At 36.9% G+C, this 18,158-nt stretch overlaps 1 protein-coding gene and 1 pseudogene across 5 annotated transcripts in view; one reads left to right on the top strand and one right to left on the bottom strand.

The window, feature by feature from the left end:
• Mitf (melanogenesis associated transcription factor) overlaps positions 1 to 18,158 on the bottom strand; it is a 217,338-nt gene that overhangs the window by 143,361 nt on the left and 55,819 nt on the right. The gene's annotated exons all lie outside the window — the stretch shown is intronic.
• On the top strand, positions 4,538 to 5,491 carry LOC105741968 (annotated as a pseudogene).

Genomic DNA, 18,158 nt, shown 5'->3' with positions numbered 1-18,158 from the left:
CTAAGGAAATGTATATGGCTCCACTGGGCTGAAACCAACTCTGATGTAGGTATGAGTCTGATAGAAAAACTAAGGGAACATGGAGGGAGTTGCAGGCGAATGAAAAAGTCAATGCCTGGAATGAAAGCAAGGGAATAAATAAGATGTCCAGGAGTAAACAGAAGACAAATATTAAAAAGACCAGTATGGTAAATGACCAAAAGGGGAATGACAAGGAAAGGAGGAAACAATGGTGGGAGGAGCAAGCAGAAAGAAAGTAGCTCCATGTCTCCTGATAAGTTTTATGGACGCTGCCCTAGCACCGTGAATCTTCATTTTCAGGATTTACAATCTGAATGGCTCAAAGGGCAAGAGATTAGACTCAGAGCATAGGTGATCTATGAAAAAGTCCATATACCCCAATCTCCACAATTCAAACTTTGGTAAACCAATAGCTAAGTAAAAACTATTGCAAATATACATGAGAGCTGTTCTTGTTCTCTGAGCACAGCTTCATGTTTTGAGGCCTTTCCACAGGGAGATACAATGCAGTATATTATACTATCATACCTGAAAGTATTCTGGAAGGCTTGATGATGACATAATATGAACCACACTGCTAAAGCCAAAAGTTGTAATCCATCTCCAATTTGGTGATTATTATATGTCTTTAAGTTATATATCAACATAGAAAAAACTGAACTCATATCTACACTGTCGAGATTTTAAAACACTATTCGGGATATCTGATCCATCTCTTTCAGAAATAAAAATATCATAGATTCAATTTGAGATTATTTTATACTCTTACCTGTTTCCATTTCTTTTCACATACACACACACACACACACACACACACACAAAATGTGGTAATATACTATATATTTTAAAACTTTACCTGAGAGACCTATTATATCAGTTTAAATATATGTATAAGGAACATTGAGAGTATAGTAATGTTCTAAGTATTTTAAAACTTTACCTGAGAAGGATCTATGCTAGACAACATATTGCAATCTATATGATTAATACAATACTTTAACAATATACATATTAGGACTAGTTGAGGAAGAGAAGCTTTTTAAATTATGAAATATACCAGGTATACTAAAAAATACCAAAAGTAATAAAAAACACAATAAACACACCTATGTATATATCAGGTAGTTTAACAAGTAAAATATTAAAGATAATAAAGTAGCCTATTTGACTCATAGAGGCATTTTGAATAGAGACATTAGGGGCTTTATATCACTGAAAGTTATTGGGGAAGTCTCAGAACAAGCATCAGCTCTTCTGGCTACTCCTCCTGGAAGTCATCAGTGAATTCTTCTGCAACATAACTGCAAGTAATGAAAACAAAATGTGCTTATGTTCTCCTTGATCCTTCCACACTTCTGACAAGTCACCACCACAAGAATCATCAGAACTTTCTAACCTAAGCAAAGCATTTTTCTCATGTGATATCCTCAGTGAAAATAGCCAAATATGACCACCACCAATGCCATCACTCTCCATCATCTCACTAGCAGCATCAGAATCACCACACTCATGAATGAGCCTTGGCATATGTTTGCAGCTATACGAAGCAGTTATCTTGTTCTATCACAATGCTCAGAAAATTTTACGAGTTAGATATTAATACATCCATCTTACAGATAAAACAGCTAAAATAGATGTGTTAAATAAATACTATAACTGCCTTAGCCTGAAAAGATAGCAAATGCGGAAGCTAAATTTGAACTCCATGTGTCTGATTCTCAAATATCTAGTCTTAACTATTACATAAAAAAGTCAGAGAAAACTTCTACTTCCAAACATGCAGAATAACTGTACAAATTACCTTTCTACTGTAGTTAACTGGAAGAGATAAAAATATATGAAACAACTTTTTTAATTAAACAGGCATTTCATGACTGTGATTGCTGAAGAGAAACAAATTAGATTAAGAATATGATCACCTAGGTTTCTGCCCTGAAATGCTTTCCAGATTGTGAGACAGACAGGAAACCTAACAAGAGAAGAACAGGTTCAAAGAGGTGAGAAGAAAAGCTGAAAATTTAGGGAGAGTAAAGTACTTGGAAAACGGAAGCCAAAATTCAGACAGAAAACAGCAATGCAAACAGTGAGCTCTAGAAATCCCCACAGAGGCACCCTTGAGTCATTACCTAAATAATAATACATTTTTGCAGAGGTTGAGGCTTCGTGGAGCAAAGAACAACCCGTCCAAAGAGGAGCACGGGTGGTGAAGTTGCACAATTAACAACTTTCAGAACTCATGAAGGACTGAAAGACAACCACATTCCAACATGCCCAAGTGGAGAGACTTCATCAAACACTTAGAGCACTCAAGTGAGGTCCCAGTTCACACCACACCTCCAGGGCAAGTAGCTAAACTAAGGCTCCAGGGCTACTCTAGATCCACTCTCAGAAAGCTTAAACACAAGCACACCCCCAAGTACCAACTGCAGGATATTATTCAATACTCCTTAAAGAGAGATAACAAAACCCAGAGACTCAACAACATAGCATGCACAATGACTATCACCCAAAAACATATTCTCAGACATGTGGACAGGTAGTGCCCAACTCTCCTGGCCTGAGTTACTCAAACACTGCACATTCCAAAGAAAACTGTGTCTTCAACACTGACCTGAAGAGATAACCTCAGAGTCCAAGAATCTATGGAACATTCTGCTTTGGAAGAGTTTTGTTTTTCTGAGGTCTTAGGTCACTTTGTACTCACAGTGAATATCTGCTTTTGTAGTCCTGAGGGCTTAGGCCATGCCACACCTGTTTATCAAGAAAGTTTATTCTAGACAGTATGATATAAGGTAAATGCTTGATTTGGTTTTTTTCCACATTTTTATTAGCATTATACAATGTTTATATTCCTCATGTGGAGTTGGTAAAGTTGTTCATTTCTATTTTCATTCACTTCTCTCCCTTTCTTCTGCCCTCCTTCATCTCTTGATCCCCTTCCCATTTCAGAAAGATTTATCTCCCCAATTATTATTTAACTTTTATTTTGCTCTTTATTTATAATATGGGTTTCTCATATAAGAGAAACCATGTGATATTCGAGCTCATGTGTCTGATTTAGTTCATGCAACATTATGGTCTCAGGTATGTCCATGTCTCTACAAATGACTCAAGTTTCTCTCTATGGCTGAGTAGCACTCCTCTGTGCAAAAACAACTACACTTTCTTTATCCATTTGTGTTGATGGATGTATGGGCTGTTTCCAAGTTTTAGCAATGATGAATTTCACTGCTATAACATGGATATGAATGTGTCACTCCACTGATTTCCATAGTGGTTGTACCGGTCTAATTTCTACCAGCAAGGTAGAAAGGTTCCTTTTTGCTCCTCATAGTCTTGCCAGTATTTGTTCAACTGGAGTAAAGGACCTAGAATCTGAGTAGCTGATACTACTCAGCTCACAGAGATTATCTATGATCACATCCAAAAAACACTGGAAGCCATAACCCTGGTGAGTTTCTTGGGTTGGCAGTACTTTCTATACCTTACCAAACACTGCTGCTGGAAATATTAAATAAATCCCCATGGAACTCCACTGGGAGTAGACACTTACCAACCTTGCAGCCTTCTACATGCAAAAATAGGAGTAATAACTGGCACAGTCCTTTGGTATAAAAGATACCAGAACTTTGACTTCACAAAAAAATGAGATTAATGGATTAAAAATAGTGAATGAGAAAAGACACTAAATTGAATGAATGAGGAGTCAATTCTTAGGTGTACCTCTGTTTAAGCCATGAGACACTGTGAACTCATCGCATTCAGTGAGAACACCAAACCCTAACCATTACCACCTGGGAAGGTCATCACATTTCAGATGATGGTCAAACCTGTGCAGAATTTATCCCTACGTGGTAACTCTCTTCCTAGTATCCTTGAATCAAACAGAGCACCATTTCCAGATGGACTGACAGTCAAATGAAGCAAGGATAAACCACATTGTTCATGAGTATCTAACATCTTCTGGAGATACTTTAACACTTAGTGCTCCCTTCTCTAAGTTTCTGTGGTTCTTAATAGATCCCTAGAAGATAATACATTAATCATCTACTTTCACTATTTAATTATATATTAAAATAATATTTATATTTAATTATATATTTAATTTTTTTTCTAAGACCCTTAAGTATCCTCATTTTTTCCTATAACAATAATCAAAAGGCTGAGGTGCCCTCTAAAAATTACTGAATTACCACTGACTTTAATTCTAAAACTGATAAACTCATCAGCACATTTTTTAAAAGACTATTACCACATATTCCATTCAAATTTCTCTGAAACCAGTGAACTTTATACCTTTGAAAGAAATTTCCAATATCCAGTGTCTTAGCAAGGAGAGACAAAAATCCCTGACATTCAAAATTAAGGAAAGATTCATTTAGCTCACAGTTTGTGGAAGTTTCAGTCCAAAAGTTAACTGGCTCCAAGGCAGGGTGGCATGGCACTGGGACAACACTTTAAGGCAGCAAAAGACAGCAGAAGCGAGGAAGCCGGGCGCTGGGTGCGGGTGGGGGCGGTGTAGAGGAAGAAGAATTGGAATGGAGGGGCGCCCTGGGAAGGGACGAGTGCCCGGGGCAGCCCGGCGCAGGACGGCGTCCTGGGACCCGAAGGACCAGAGGCAGGAGCAGGTGTTGGGGTGGTGAATACTCTACTGGGAAATAAAAAAGTACTCCAAGAATAAAAAATATGCCTCCCAAATTTAAGCGCCACCTAAATGATGATGATGTCACTGGTTCTGTGAAAAGTGAAAGGAGAAATCTTTTGGAAGATGATTCAGATGAAGAAGAGGAATTTTTTCTAAGGGGACCATCTGGACCAAGATTTGGACCTAGAAATGATAAAATCAAGCATGTTCAGAATCAGGTGGATGAGGTTATTGATGTCATGCAAGAAAATATCACAAAAGTAATTGAAAGAGGGGAGAGACTAGACGAACTGCAGGACAAGTCAGAAAGCTTATCGGATAATGCAACTGCTTTTAGCAACAGATCCAAACAACTACGAAGGCAAATGTGGTGGCGGGGATGCAAAATAAAAGCTATCATGGCTTTGGTTGCTGCTATCCTTTTGCTAGTGATCATCATTCTTATAGTTATGAAATACCATACTTGATCTGATGGTGGAGCTCCTCATTAAACAAGATCTGGGACGTTATTATTAATAATAGACTGCTGCATAATTTAAATGAAACCTATGTATATAACTTTCAAAACTTCTTTTTCAAGAAACTAAGAGGCAAGTATCACTTCAAATTGGAGCATTGAGAATGTCCAATTATTTTCTTCCCTTCCAATAAAATGTACTTTGAATAATTGTATAAAGCAAAGATAACTATTTTGCTGTATTCCAAGGATCTAATTTGAAACTAGATACTTGCCAGTTCATTATTTGTGTGTACAGTCAAACACTGAATGACAATGTTTCATACTAATATTTTTAGTGGTGTAAGTTCTTGCATCATTGCATCAAGTGGGGGTCAGGCTAGGAGTCCAAAAGCATATGGAGAGAACCAAATCATTTTGCTAATGAAGATCCAGAACCATTCCACCGTGCTGCAAGGATGTCGTTCTTTTTGTAATATGATTGCTTTGTAAGCAGCTTCCACATGTTTATGGGTGTGACAAAAGCTAAATGTTTCTGCCTTTGATTATAACTAAAAACATTCCAATAAACCTGTTTTTCACTGTAAAAAAAAAAAAAAAAAAAAAAGACAGCAGAAGCAACAAGAGCAAAAAGAGGGACAGCAAGCCCCTTTTTCTCCCTTATATTGTAAGCAGGCTACCCCACTCATGTGGGTAGTACCCATCTCCCTGCCCTTCTTTTGCACAGGCTGTGGATGTTTACAAAGTGAGGACCGGGGGCCCTTTGCTGAATCACTCAGTTAAACTCCTAAACTGCTCAAGTTGACACAATCAACAAATCCTACAGCGGCAGGGACCTGTCCTCTACACCCTAGGATGTAGAACTGCTGAGTCACTCAGTTAAGCTTCTAGACCTCTCAAGTTGACACAATGTATCAACCATTACATTTGGAATTTAAGTACCTCCTGAAAGGCAGCCTAGGTTTAAGAGACTGATCCATAAGCAGTGAATCCATTAGATTCACTCATTCAGTCTAACTCATTCTCATTTTCTCTTGCTCTCTCTCATTCTCTCTTCCTTCTCTTCCTGCCCCCTTTACCATCATTTTCCCCCTTCCCTCTCCCTCTCTCCCTGTCCGTCTTTGTCTTTGTCTCCATCTCTCCTGCTGAACTAACTAAAGGCCTTGAAACTGGGCCAGATCTGAAGCTCTTCTTATATTTTTACTTTGAAACAGAGTCTTACTGAGTGACTAGGTTGCCCAGGCTAGGCTCGAACTTGAAATCCTCCTCACTCAGCCTCCAGAGTGGGGGTTTGAGTCATCTGCTACTACATTCGATTTTCTGTTCCACCAGAGTAACTAGAAGTTACTTGAAATGCAAGGACCTAGTCCTAGGTCCTATGTCTTTGTAGAAATTTAAAAAACTATCAAAAATCCTTCTATTTTATATCTCATGTAAACTGAATTTGTAAGTGGCTTTTTTTTTTAAATTTGTATGTGTGTGTGTGTGTAAGTGACTTTAAAGAAAAGAAAGTAAAGCCACATTAATATGCTGAGCTGTAAAAGGCTCAAGTCAACAACTTCTGGCATTGCCGGTAACCAACCCAGTACTTTTACGGACTATTGGACTATATTGGGTCATTTTGCTGAATACAAGCACCAACTATATTTGAATAGCAATGGAACGCCCATCTCTGACAAAACAAAACAAAAAAGGGGGATATAAATGAAGGACCATTTTGTAATGAATATATATATGCATAAAATAGGATAGATATACAGCTACTTTCTCTTAGTTCAATGAAGACAACAATATGCAATGTATTAATTATTGTACTGCTTTGAAACTGTCTCATTGCTATTTCTTTCTCATTAAAATTAATTTTAAAAAAAAGAAAGAAAAGAGAAAGAATGCCCCAACGTACTAGGAAACATACCAGCAATTCCAGGAGGGGAAATTATACCATATAGTATGAAAAAATTAAGTAAAATAAACAGGAAAGATTTTGTGTACATGCTACCTACTGACAGATTTAGTCTTCCTTTTATTTTACCTTATCTTTCCTTAGCTACCTTACTGAATCATGAAAAGTTATCCTCAAGAGTTACATCCAGGAGCAACAAAACCCCATCAAAATCAGGCTGCATATGTCTAAATGGTAAGCATGTTCACTACTGGGGCAATTATCCTCTGTGCAGAACTCTTGACAGCTTACTGTTCTTATTGTCCACCCAACCCATGAAGCAGGAGACAACAAAATAGTTTTAGGATGCTTTGACTAAGGATGAGACTAAACCAAATCCTTTACATGCATAATTCAATTTTTTGCTTTTCACTAAATGTGTAGAATGAGAAACTAACTTGATGACTAACTTAATATCATAAAAATCTATTGTCTATAATTTCTGCAGAACCAGAATTCCAGGAGGGAGAATTGTATCACATAGTATCAAAAGAACTTCGTGAAAAATAAGGCTATAACTAAAAATGTACAATTGAGAGCCAACCAAATAGCTCAGTGGATTAAAGTGCCTAGAGTCAGGGGTTCAATCGCGGGCCTGCCATGCTGGCCCCACCCCCAGGGTGCACTGAGACAGCAACTGAGACTGCGTGTGGTAGTGCACACCTGTGCACTACCAGCTCTTGGAAGGCTGTAAGCAGGAGGATCACTATGAGTCCGATCTAGTAGTAAGACCCTGAACACTCTGCAGACCCTTCCCTAAAATACAAAAATTAAATAAATAAATAAATAAATAAATAAAAATAAAATAAAAATGCACATTTGAAAATCTCTTGAGACATTCTAAGCAGAAAATCATCAGAAATTGTAAGAATTAGGGCCATGGATATAGTTCAGTGGCTTAAGTGCCTATCTGGTAAGGACAAGGTCCTGAGTTCTATCCCTGGTACTGCAAAAAATAAAATTAAAAAATTATAATAATAAAATAAAATAAAGAAACTGCAAAAAAAAAAAGAAATTATAAGAATTAAATAACCACCAGGAGAAAAATCAAGCTATGGAAAATAAACATTGAATGTATACACTGTACTTAGTTTACAGTGAAATCAACTTTTATGAACTTGGCCACTCATGCAAGTTTTACCATTCATTCTCTTCCTGACTCTGACAGTACACATCTCAAAATTTGCAGTTTCTACTAAAAGGTGATTCCTCTCATGAACACGCCCTCTCACCTTTCCAAGGCATTCCTACAACTACAGTCCTCTCTTTTTTATTACACCATTCCTCTGAGACTGCACCATTCCCATTATAGACAAACTTGATAGTGTCAACCTCCTTGGATAAGGTCACTGAGCTATTTTGGAACAGAGTTAAGACTATAATTTACTATCGTCATCCTTTTCACAATATGGCACAGTTTTGCTTATTCTCCTTACCCAATTTCTATTTTTAGTGTTGCCCCATTGGTTAGTGTAGTTTCTACTGACCTATGTTCTACTCTAACCATTTGGGATTGCCAAAAGACAGAAACCTACCAAAGGTGTTATACAGAAGGAGAAATGAGAAAGAACCCAAAGAAACCAGTTGCCCAAGGACAAAAATTAAATATAGCTGAACCTCAGGAAACTGGAACTGGGACCAGGTCAAAGCCAAACTGTCCTGGACATCCTGTTTCATGGGTCTAGCTGCATCCTCACAGAATGTGCGTCTGTCTTGCACACCTGCTGTCTTGGGTCTCTCTGTAAACAATCTTCCCAGCCACTAGACTGTCTGTGGTGATTGTCTTTCCTCATCATTCTGTCCTTCACAGATGACAATGATATTTACATCTTGACTCTCAAGAGTTAGTTAGCTCTGAGCTGGCCACTGATGACTACACTGATTTGTCCAAATGTCTACTACTGGTCTGATTAGTGGTAGGGAACAAAGGGAATAAGACAGCAAAACAGGAAATCATCCTGGTAACAGAACTCATAGGTTATGGTATTAAATCAATAAACTATAGAAAAGCAAAATGCCCATACTGGCAAAAATTCTCACAGCACTTACTCTTTCTTTTATGGGAAGAATTCCAGAGTCTCCATTGTAAAAGTGACTTACCTAAAACAATACATATGGATTGTAGCTCTTACAGCAACAGTCATTTACTTTAGAGCTCCTCAGCTACATACTTGGTTCTAAAACCTATCATCATACTTTTTCAATATATGGCTAATGGCATAGCTCATCTTGTATGCTAAGCACTATTCATTGGTAATATATAGCAAATCTACCATTAGTCACAATGTATACTCATAAAATATTCCTATCTCTAACACAAGTAGTCTCAACTCTAGCTGGCTGGGAGAATCAATTTAGGAGCTTTAAAAAAGAAACCAATACCCCACCCTAGACTAATTATCTGAATCTCTGAGGGCAGAATCCCAACAGGAGTATTTTAGTATTTTTAAAACTCCCCAGGTCATCTTCATATGTAATAAATGAGAATCACTGCTTTAGGACTCAAAATTAATGTGCACAATATATCAAGAACTTTATTTTAATTCAAATGTAAAATAAGGAAGTTTTCAAATCATGTTTTATAACACAATTTTTGACAAATATTAGGTAGTGACAATTGAAGCTGCTATTTATTACTCATCTATAATGTACTTTATAAATAGCAAGTAGACTATAAGGTACACAAGAGTAAGAAAGTGGTTTTGTTCTCTGTCATATTCCTAATTTCTAGCATGGTGCCTTGTATCTTACAAATATTTATAAATATTGTATTTGTTGAATGGACAAATAAATAAAAGATCTCAATTATTCTTCTCACTGGCCCTTTGATGGATGTCTCCTTGTCAACAATAAAGATGTCTATAAGCTAAAACAGACCAAAATACATGTACAGCAACATGTGCCTACCGTGAAAATAATGCAGAAATTATATGTCTTTTCAGAGTTAATCAAACTTGGGCTTTTGACCCAAAATCAATACTGGCATTTTTTGAAAGTTATTTTGAATACTAGCTCTATTGTTCAACTCCAAAGTTAAGCATAGTGCTATATATAATAAAAATTGAGGGCTGCCAAGTTCACACTGGATGGACAATAAAGACTCCAGCTTAACGCAAACACAGTTTTAAGCCATATATTCAATTCAGCATAAAATATTTTAAAATTTAATGGAAAAACTCAACCACATTAAATATAAAGTGTGACTCAACATTTACTAAAAAAATGAACTGGAGGCCAGGAAGTCCGCTCAGCAGCATAAGTCCTGTCTGGCCAGGGCTAGGTCCTGAGTTTGATTCCTGGTAGAAAAAAAAAAAAAAAAGAATTGGCCAGCAACAATCAAAGCCACCTAATTAATTCCTGAACAAGGGCCTAAGTCATTTTCATTATCAAATCCTAAATTATGACAACAGAATGTATACTAAGTTTTGGAACAATATTCAATACTTCTGGCCAACCAATGCTAAGCTCAGGATGCAGGACCAAAATGAGATAAGCTAGCCTAGAACAAACACTTAGAACAAATAAAAGAAAATCAAAATGAAAGAACATTAAAATTACTAACAATATCCTTCCTAATTTTCATTCAAAAAAACTAACAATGGCAAATCAATTCTTAATTGGGGTAGAAATTTTAAAATTTTGTCAGTACTAAAACCCTGCTTCCTGTCTGTCTCTGTCTGTCTGTCTGTCTGTCTGTCTGTCTGTCTGTCTGTCTGTCTGACAATGTCTTGCTCTACTGAGGCTAGCCTTGATTTCTGAGGCTCCTGCCTCAGCCATCCAAAAATGTATAGCACACACCACTACATCTGACTCTTATTTAATTGAAAATATTTTTTTTAAAGTTCAGGATACAGGCTAGCCAAACAGCTCAGCAGATTAAAGCGCCTGCAAGCAGGAGCAGGGGCCAGGGGTTTGATCCCAGGGCACGCTGAAACAGCAATTGAGACTGGGCATGGTGGCACGCACCTGTAATCCCAGCTCCTGGGAGGCTCTAAACAGGGTGGATCACTATGAGTCTGATCTAGTAGTGAGACCCTGAACACCCTGTAGACCCTTTCCTAAAATACAAAAAAAAAAAAATTAAAAAAATGTAAGATACTGTTTTAAAAATACTACAATGCCATAAAATTTAGATTCAACTTCAAAAGTATAAATAGAACTTTGCTTCTTGATAAATATTTTTATATTCTCAATACTATATGAAGATTATAGGATTTCTAAGGGAGAGGGCTGTTCAACTGTTGTTAATAAATTATATAATTAATACAAGCAGAAAGAATGAATCTGAAACCTATGAAAGGAATAAATAGCATTCATCCTGTGGCAAACATTTAAATTTAAACATCACTATCAGTCTGACCCTAAGCTTTGCACAAAGCCAAAAGTCTTCTACCCACAACATGGTATCTTACAAATATAGATATTCTCAGTTCATTAGTATTTATATATCCACGTGACCATGTGGGTTTTTTTTATTTTAAACTCATAAGCTCCATTACATCACACTTCAGTGTGAGTAACAATTTTATAAAAGGGTGATCACATGATAAGTCAGTTGGGCTCAATTTCTTAAGATGTATCCTGATCACAGATAAAGCACCTGGCAGTTGTCACTTTAACCCCTTCAGTGCCCCAGGGTATTATTTAGAAAATTATTACTCTAGAATCCTAAAGTGACACTTCAGTCATGCTGTACAACTGGCTAATTGTGGAAAGACTGGGTGAGAGGTCAATGGCACAGTAGTACTGACTGGGACCCTGCTCTTGTCCAACTCTTGCATCAATTTTCCAAAACCGTGCCCTCCCCAACCCTTGCCCTTGCCACACATGAAGTGGGATCCTAGTGATAACTATGATTGACATTTTTCTGAGATTCTTACTTCTCAGAAATATTCTCAGTCACCTAGGGATTCTCTCAGAAGTTACTGACACTAGCCCTGTCTGCTGCGGTTTCTGCTCAATACTTTCATTTTATTTCCAAAATAGGTCAACAACACATGACAAAATTTTATCAACATAAGAGGGCACAAAAGAATGTTGTATAGTTTACATTCTTCGTAATAGTCTGTTCGGTGATCCTATTGAGTTTTGCTCCTGAATACTCATTAAATTGATCCACTTGTTCCAACTCTGAAGATACTGTGGTCTCCCCAGTTAGATAATGAGTCACTTAATCACTCCTATTAACTTTTGTCCCCATCACTGCTTCACTCCATCCATCTCCTGCTCAATCTCTTCTGTACAATGTAGCCTCATCACCACCTCCTGGGCCCTGTGACCTCTTAAATTCTGGAAAGGCTCCCTACTGCAGTTAGGGTAAAGACCTAAATACTAACAGGGCAGTCAAGGCACTGCATGGCCTGGACTCAACTTAGGCCTCTAGTCGAGTCCCACATCACTGATGTCCACACTTAAGCAACCCTGACCTTCTACAGTTCCTTGAACACACCAGGTTCCCCTCATATCCTGAAACTTTTGGCAACCGCTTTTTCCTTCTGTAAAATTCTTCCCCTATGTTTCCAGATCTCAACAGAAACTTTAGCTTCTTGGGGAGACCTTACCTAGCCTCTAACCTGGTCGAATTCTCTTATAACACAGTCTTTATAATTTTCAAACTAGAAATGGGCATTTATTATCCAATTATTGGATTAATCTCTGACTCCTTCTATCATGGTAAGTCCTGTGCAAACAGACTGGTTAGTTATAACTAGAGTTACATTCATCCTACTTCCTCTACACCTGCTGATCCAGAATAATTATTTTAAGTGCTCCTTTTGACTCGCAAAGGTATGTAGCTGGACTAAGACTTACATGGTTACCCTAATTTTAGTTGATCATCAACTCCCTAAGAACCAAGGCTATAGAAGCTATATTAAGTAGTCAATATTATTGATTGGATTGAGTATAAATTTTGGGAGATCACAAACATATGCCAAGTAACTTTCCAACATGCTACATTACTAAGTAGAGAATACCACAAAATATAGTCAACTTTTACAAGTTTCTGTCATTTACAATCATTAAACTTAGCTGAAAAAAATGATCCTTTAGATAACAACTCTAAAGAAACACCCTTGTGCCCATATTAATCCAAAATGGGTCACTGGAAGATTAACTGCTTTGATGAAGTCATTGTCTGAAAGGCTGTGAAAAGAACACTGACCCAAATAAGGAATCAAGTGGTTTATCCACCATGAGTTCAGTAAGATGTATTCTGGCTTAACTACTACACTTAGTAAATGAAGATGTTGTCTGGGCATATGTCATTACAGACAAACAAGACTCATAAAATTCAACCTTATGGGTAGAAAAAACATATTTCCAGTTATTAATGGGTCTGAGCAGCATAAAGCAGTTCTTTGTTCAACAACTATCTCTGAGAAGGGAAATACCATATAAAGTCAGCATAGTTCATAACTCTGCTTTGGGCATTCACCAATATTTGATTCCATCAAGGTAATAAGAGCTCAAACTATTCTTAAGCATAGTTCTCAATTCTCCATTAATCAGACGGAAGAAGTAGGGGATCTTTAAGCTGCCTAAGGCCAAAAAGTAACATCCAAGTGTTGCTCACTTTGGAACAGTGTTGTCATCTTTAACATGGCTCCAGAGGTATAATGTACAACAGGAACTTTAAATAAAAGAGTAATCACGTCCAACAACCATGCTGAGTGAAATCATGTAAGCTAACAGGGAAGCCAGCCCAACCAGAAATACCATCCTGAAGGGTTGTCCAGGAAAAGGCAGATCACTTTAGCTGTTTTTGTCTGGGATGAACCTTCTAAACAGTCTCTTACTTACAAGAGCAGAATCTTCAACTGAGAAGTAGACATAAATGAATGTGTAAAACTATCTTCAAAAGGAGACGATGCATCAGAATTTCCTTCATGACTCATTTTACTGGCTTGTATTTTTTTTTCTATCTTAATTATACATGGTACCAAACTAACAATAATTGTGTTTGATTACAAGTTCATAGGCTCACAGTGTTTTACATAAAGAGCTCCATCTTCAAACTATCAGAATACTGTTATTTTAAGAAAAGTCTCATGAAGAATGACTGCAAGAATTAAACTCCTAGCAGATAGGCCTGGACTTACTCTGCATCAGACATTTTTGTTCTACATCTTCTACAAGAACTGTAAAGTTGCTGCAAATGCACTCTGTAAATTAAGCAGGGTCATTGCTTATGAGTTCATAGTATATTGGTTCAAGAACCAATCCATAAAGGTTCATAAACCTTATGATTATATGCCCAGATTTATAATGGACTCAATATATTTTTCTGGAAGAAAAAACCTTATCTCCAAATTATAAACTTGTTCTTCATTTAAAAAGTTAAAAACTTTTCTTTTCAAGTGAATACCTGATTTTGAAAAATGACAATTAAAAGAATAATGAAATGAATCATTTGACTTTTAAGAAATTAAGTTTAATGCACCTAAGAAAGACTGCACCCAAGATGTGCTTTGCAAAGTAGATTTTCACATAACTAGCCTACATCAGGTGGACTGAAATATAGCAGCATTGTAACCATCTTTCAAACAAACATCTTCCACTCAATAAACATTTATTATTGTCTATTATATATCATGCACATCTTAATAGTGGAGCATTGTAAACAAAACTAACATTCTTCCTGTCCTGATGCCATAAATGGAAAAGACTAACAATAATCAAGTACAAAAATCATTAAAATTCATAATCACAATTTTCTTAGTCAGTGAAAGAATGAAAAAACTAGTATGTAATTATGACAGAATATAATATCAAATGGTAGAGAAGGGCTCACTCTTTTTCCCTCCAAAAAATAATAAGATACAAATCTTTAAATAATCAAAGTTAGAGGGGACTTTATTGAATACCTTTAAATTATCAAGTTTCAATTAAAATTTTAATTAAAATCATGAATGGTCATCAAATTCTCAGTTACTTTAATGCTCTAGTTTCTTTATAAACAGTCAGGGACAAAAAATTACAGAGGGGAAAGAAATGCAGAAGAGGTTAAGAAACATGTGGCAATAAATAAATTATTTTTCTAGTTTAAGTTGCTTAGCTAAGAAATTATAAGTTCATAAAAAGTCACAAGATAAAATTATGTCATATTACAGACTCAGTGTTTCTTATTAAAAAAGGGTAAGCATGAAGAGTCAGCAAATGAGCCCCTAACATCTGTCTGCACAGTACGTCCAGCGAACAAGCCTTATTTGAAAACTAGATTCAGAACCATTAGCAATACACCTGTGCTGGAGAGGAGCCGGCTCTTCCTAGATCCATGGTGGTAGAGCCTAGTCCTATGGCTCAAGCGCTGCATCACCAAGAGCTTTGGAAGGTTTGCCATCGTGGAGCTAGATACTATCATGGTTTCAAGGCTCCAATACACAAAACAAGGGTATTTCATAGCTTTTAAAATTCAAGGAATGGGATGCAGCATGTGAAAACTAGGACTGCATCTTACTGACCTTCGACCAGATAACCAACACCCATGTCATTCTTATACTCAGAGCTCCCTCCCTGGACTGTCTCTGAGAACTAGCAAAAACCCTTGAAAAGCACAACCAAAAACAGTTAAAAGTTGACATCTTAGGATCAAATAAAAAAAAAAATCTTGCTTTTATTTTCAATAAAAAAATCATTTCAAAACTATCAATTTAATTGTACTTTCATACATAAACTTTCTAAAATGCAAGTAAGATGAGTAAACACAAGAGTAATACCCAATGTTACTACATATTTTAAGAGAGATTAACCCTAAAAATATAATAAATGTCAAGTATGAAGGAATTAAGAGATGAGAAAGATGGGGAGGGTAGAAAAGAGGAAGAAAGTATACTATCTGTCATAAAAAATGTTTACATATTTTTAGAACTTCAGAAAACATTCAGTAGGAACTGATAATCCCATGAGAAAAAAAAAAAAAAAACTAGTGCCCATACATTTAAATGTTCGGACAATGTCTTGTCTGAACATTTAAATGTATGGGCACTAGTTACAACTGTAACCAATACAACTGTGCTTTACACTGCGCAAGAATTCAAGCTCTTTTGTAAGTACCTAAACACAAGTTTAAAATGAGGAAAACCTCATGAATTCTTTTCTATTTAGATAAAACCAAAATAAATTAAATTAAATTAAAGAGAAAAATCACCTAGCTCATCTATAATGAATGCACACTTCTAAGAAAGGGACTTCCCAACATCAAGGAAACGGTTTAACCGCTTTCTCACTGCAGGAAAATTTGTGGTTATTCAAATAACTATGAGTTACTGGGTTACTGGAGTTCATAAAAAATATTAATAGCAACAGCAAGCCTTGCTTTTCATGGGATAAAAGCTAAACTTGAAAATGAAAGGCTTGCATTTATCTTTTGGGTGGTGTGTGCACACACATGCACTTGTCTTCTGCCACTAAAGAAATTTCTACTGTAAAAGATGCTAACAAAATGAATTGCTCTAGAGACTGGGTGTGGTAGTGTGCCTGTAATCCCAGCGCTTGGGAGGCTGAAAACAGGAGGATCACTACAAGTCCAATCTGTACTAAATACATTTTAAAAAAATGAATTGCTGTATTCAATCCAGTTGTTTTAAAAGTCAACCCTATTTTGTGGGGAAATTAGGAACTTTATAACACTTCCTACAGATCAGAGAAAGTCATTTTATACTAAAATAATTATGCAAAGTAAACCTATAAGCTCAGTAAATGTCCAAGGAAGATTCTTTCTTCTCTTAAAGAGTATCCTCAATTTCAAAGGTCTTCTCAGACACAGCCCAGTAACAGCCCATTTCTGGAAGATCTTTTTATCAGTAACAAGAATGATAAAGCTGAGGGGCCGGGCAGATGGCTCAGTGGAATAAGCGCTTCCCTGGCAAGGGTCTGAGTTCAATTCCCGGTTCTGCCAAAAAAAAAAAAAAGAATGATAAAGCTGAAAATCAGCACAAAGCTCTACGGAACAACAATCGGAGAACAGAGTTCCTGGAGGAGTACCAAGTACCAAGCCTGAACCAGACGCCACTAAGAAAATGCCAGCACACAAACAGCTAGGAGTAGAAAAGGAGTAAGAGCAGAAGTCAATCCAAGGGGCTGGAGAGATGGCTCAGTGGTCTAAAGCACCTACTTCGAACAAGCTCAGCAAAGCACAGGGACCGCGTTCAATCCCCCAGCACCACATGCCAGCCAGCCCCGCCCCCTGGTGGGCTGAGCTGGCCACACACCTCTCTCTCTCTCTCTCTCTCTCTCTCTCTCTCTCTCTCTCTCTCTCTCTCATAAATAAAAAAAAAATTAAAAAAAAAATTATTAAAAAAAAAAATAAATAAAAAAGAAGTCAATCCAAGGCCTCCAAGGATACAACTTCCAAAACTGGATTTTTTTTTACACAAAGACATTACTTTACTTCCTACATTATGTGTCAGAAATCTTCAACTTCTAACTAATGTTTGGCTGGCAACACGGGAGATGTAAGAGAACATGGATGTGTAATGTTGGCTCACACAGAATAGATGCTCATGATGTATTTGGATAATTAATGGCTAATAATGAATCAATAGATGAATGGGTAATAAAACAGGAATGGGTGGGTGTTCCTTCAGGGACCGCCTTCTCTTCCTTGGACTTGGTTTGTCATTTTCCCCATCATAGCCTATCTGGATTCAGATTAGCAAGTCATGAGACAACCCTAAAGTTAGACACTTGCCAAAACTTACTTTATTTTACTCATTGGGTTCTCACAAGGAAATGGAATGGTCTGGTAGCAAAAGAATAAATCTACGGATCAGAAAAGCTGGCTCACCCCCTACTCCTCTCCCTAAGGGACCATCACTCTGTGCCAAGTTCTTTCAAACTCAGGACTACAGACATTTACAACCAGATGATTCTCTGTTGGAGAGACCACTCTATGCACTGGGGAATGATCACCAGATTCCCTGCCTTCCACCTACTGATGTCAGCAGTAACCTGTACCCCAAGTTGTGACAACTAAAATCCATTTCGATATTGCCACATTGCTCATTAAAAATGTATGCAATACCATTTTTCACAAATAATGGCTGTGATAACTAATTATACAAAAAAGTAATGCTAACAGTAACAAGCTCAAT

Source organism: Octodon degus, unplaced genomic scaffold (genome assembly GCF_000260255.1).
Source record: "Octodon degus isolate 3935 unplaced genomic scaffold, OctDeg1.0 scaffold00030, whole genome shotgun sequence".
Classification (NCBI taxonomy): domain Eukaryota; kingdom Metazoa; phylum Chordata; class Mammalia; order Rodentia; family Octodontidae; genus Octodon; species Octodon degus.
The sequence above is the reverse complement of the archived record's forward strand: the minus strand, read 5'-3'. Positions and strand labels throughout refer to the sequence as shown.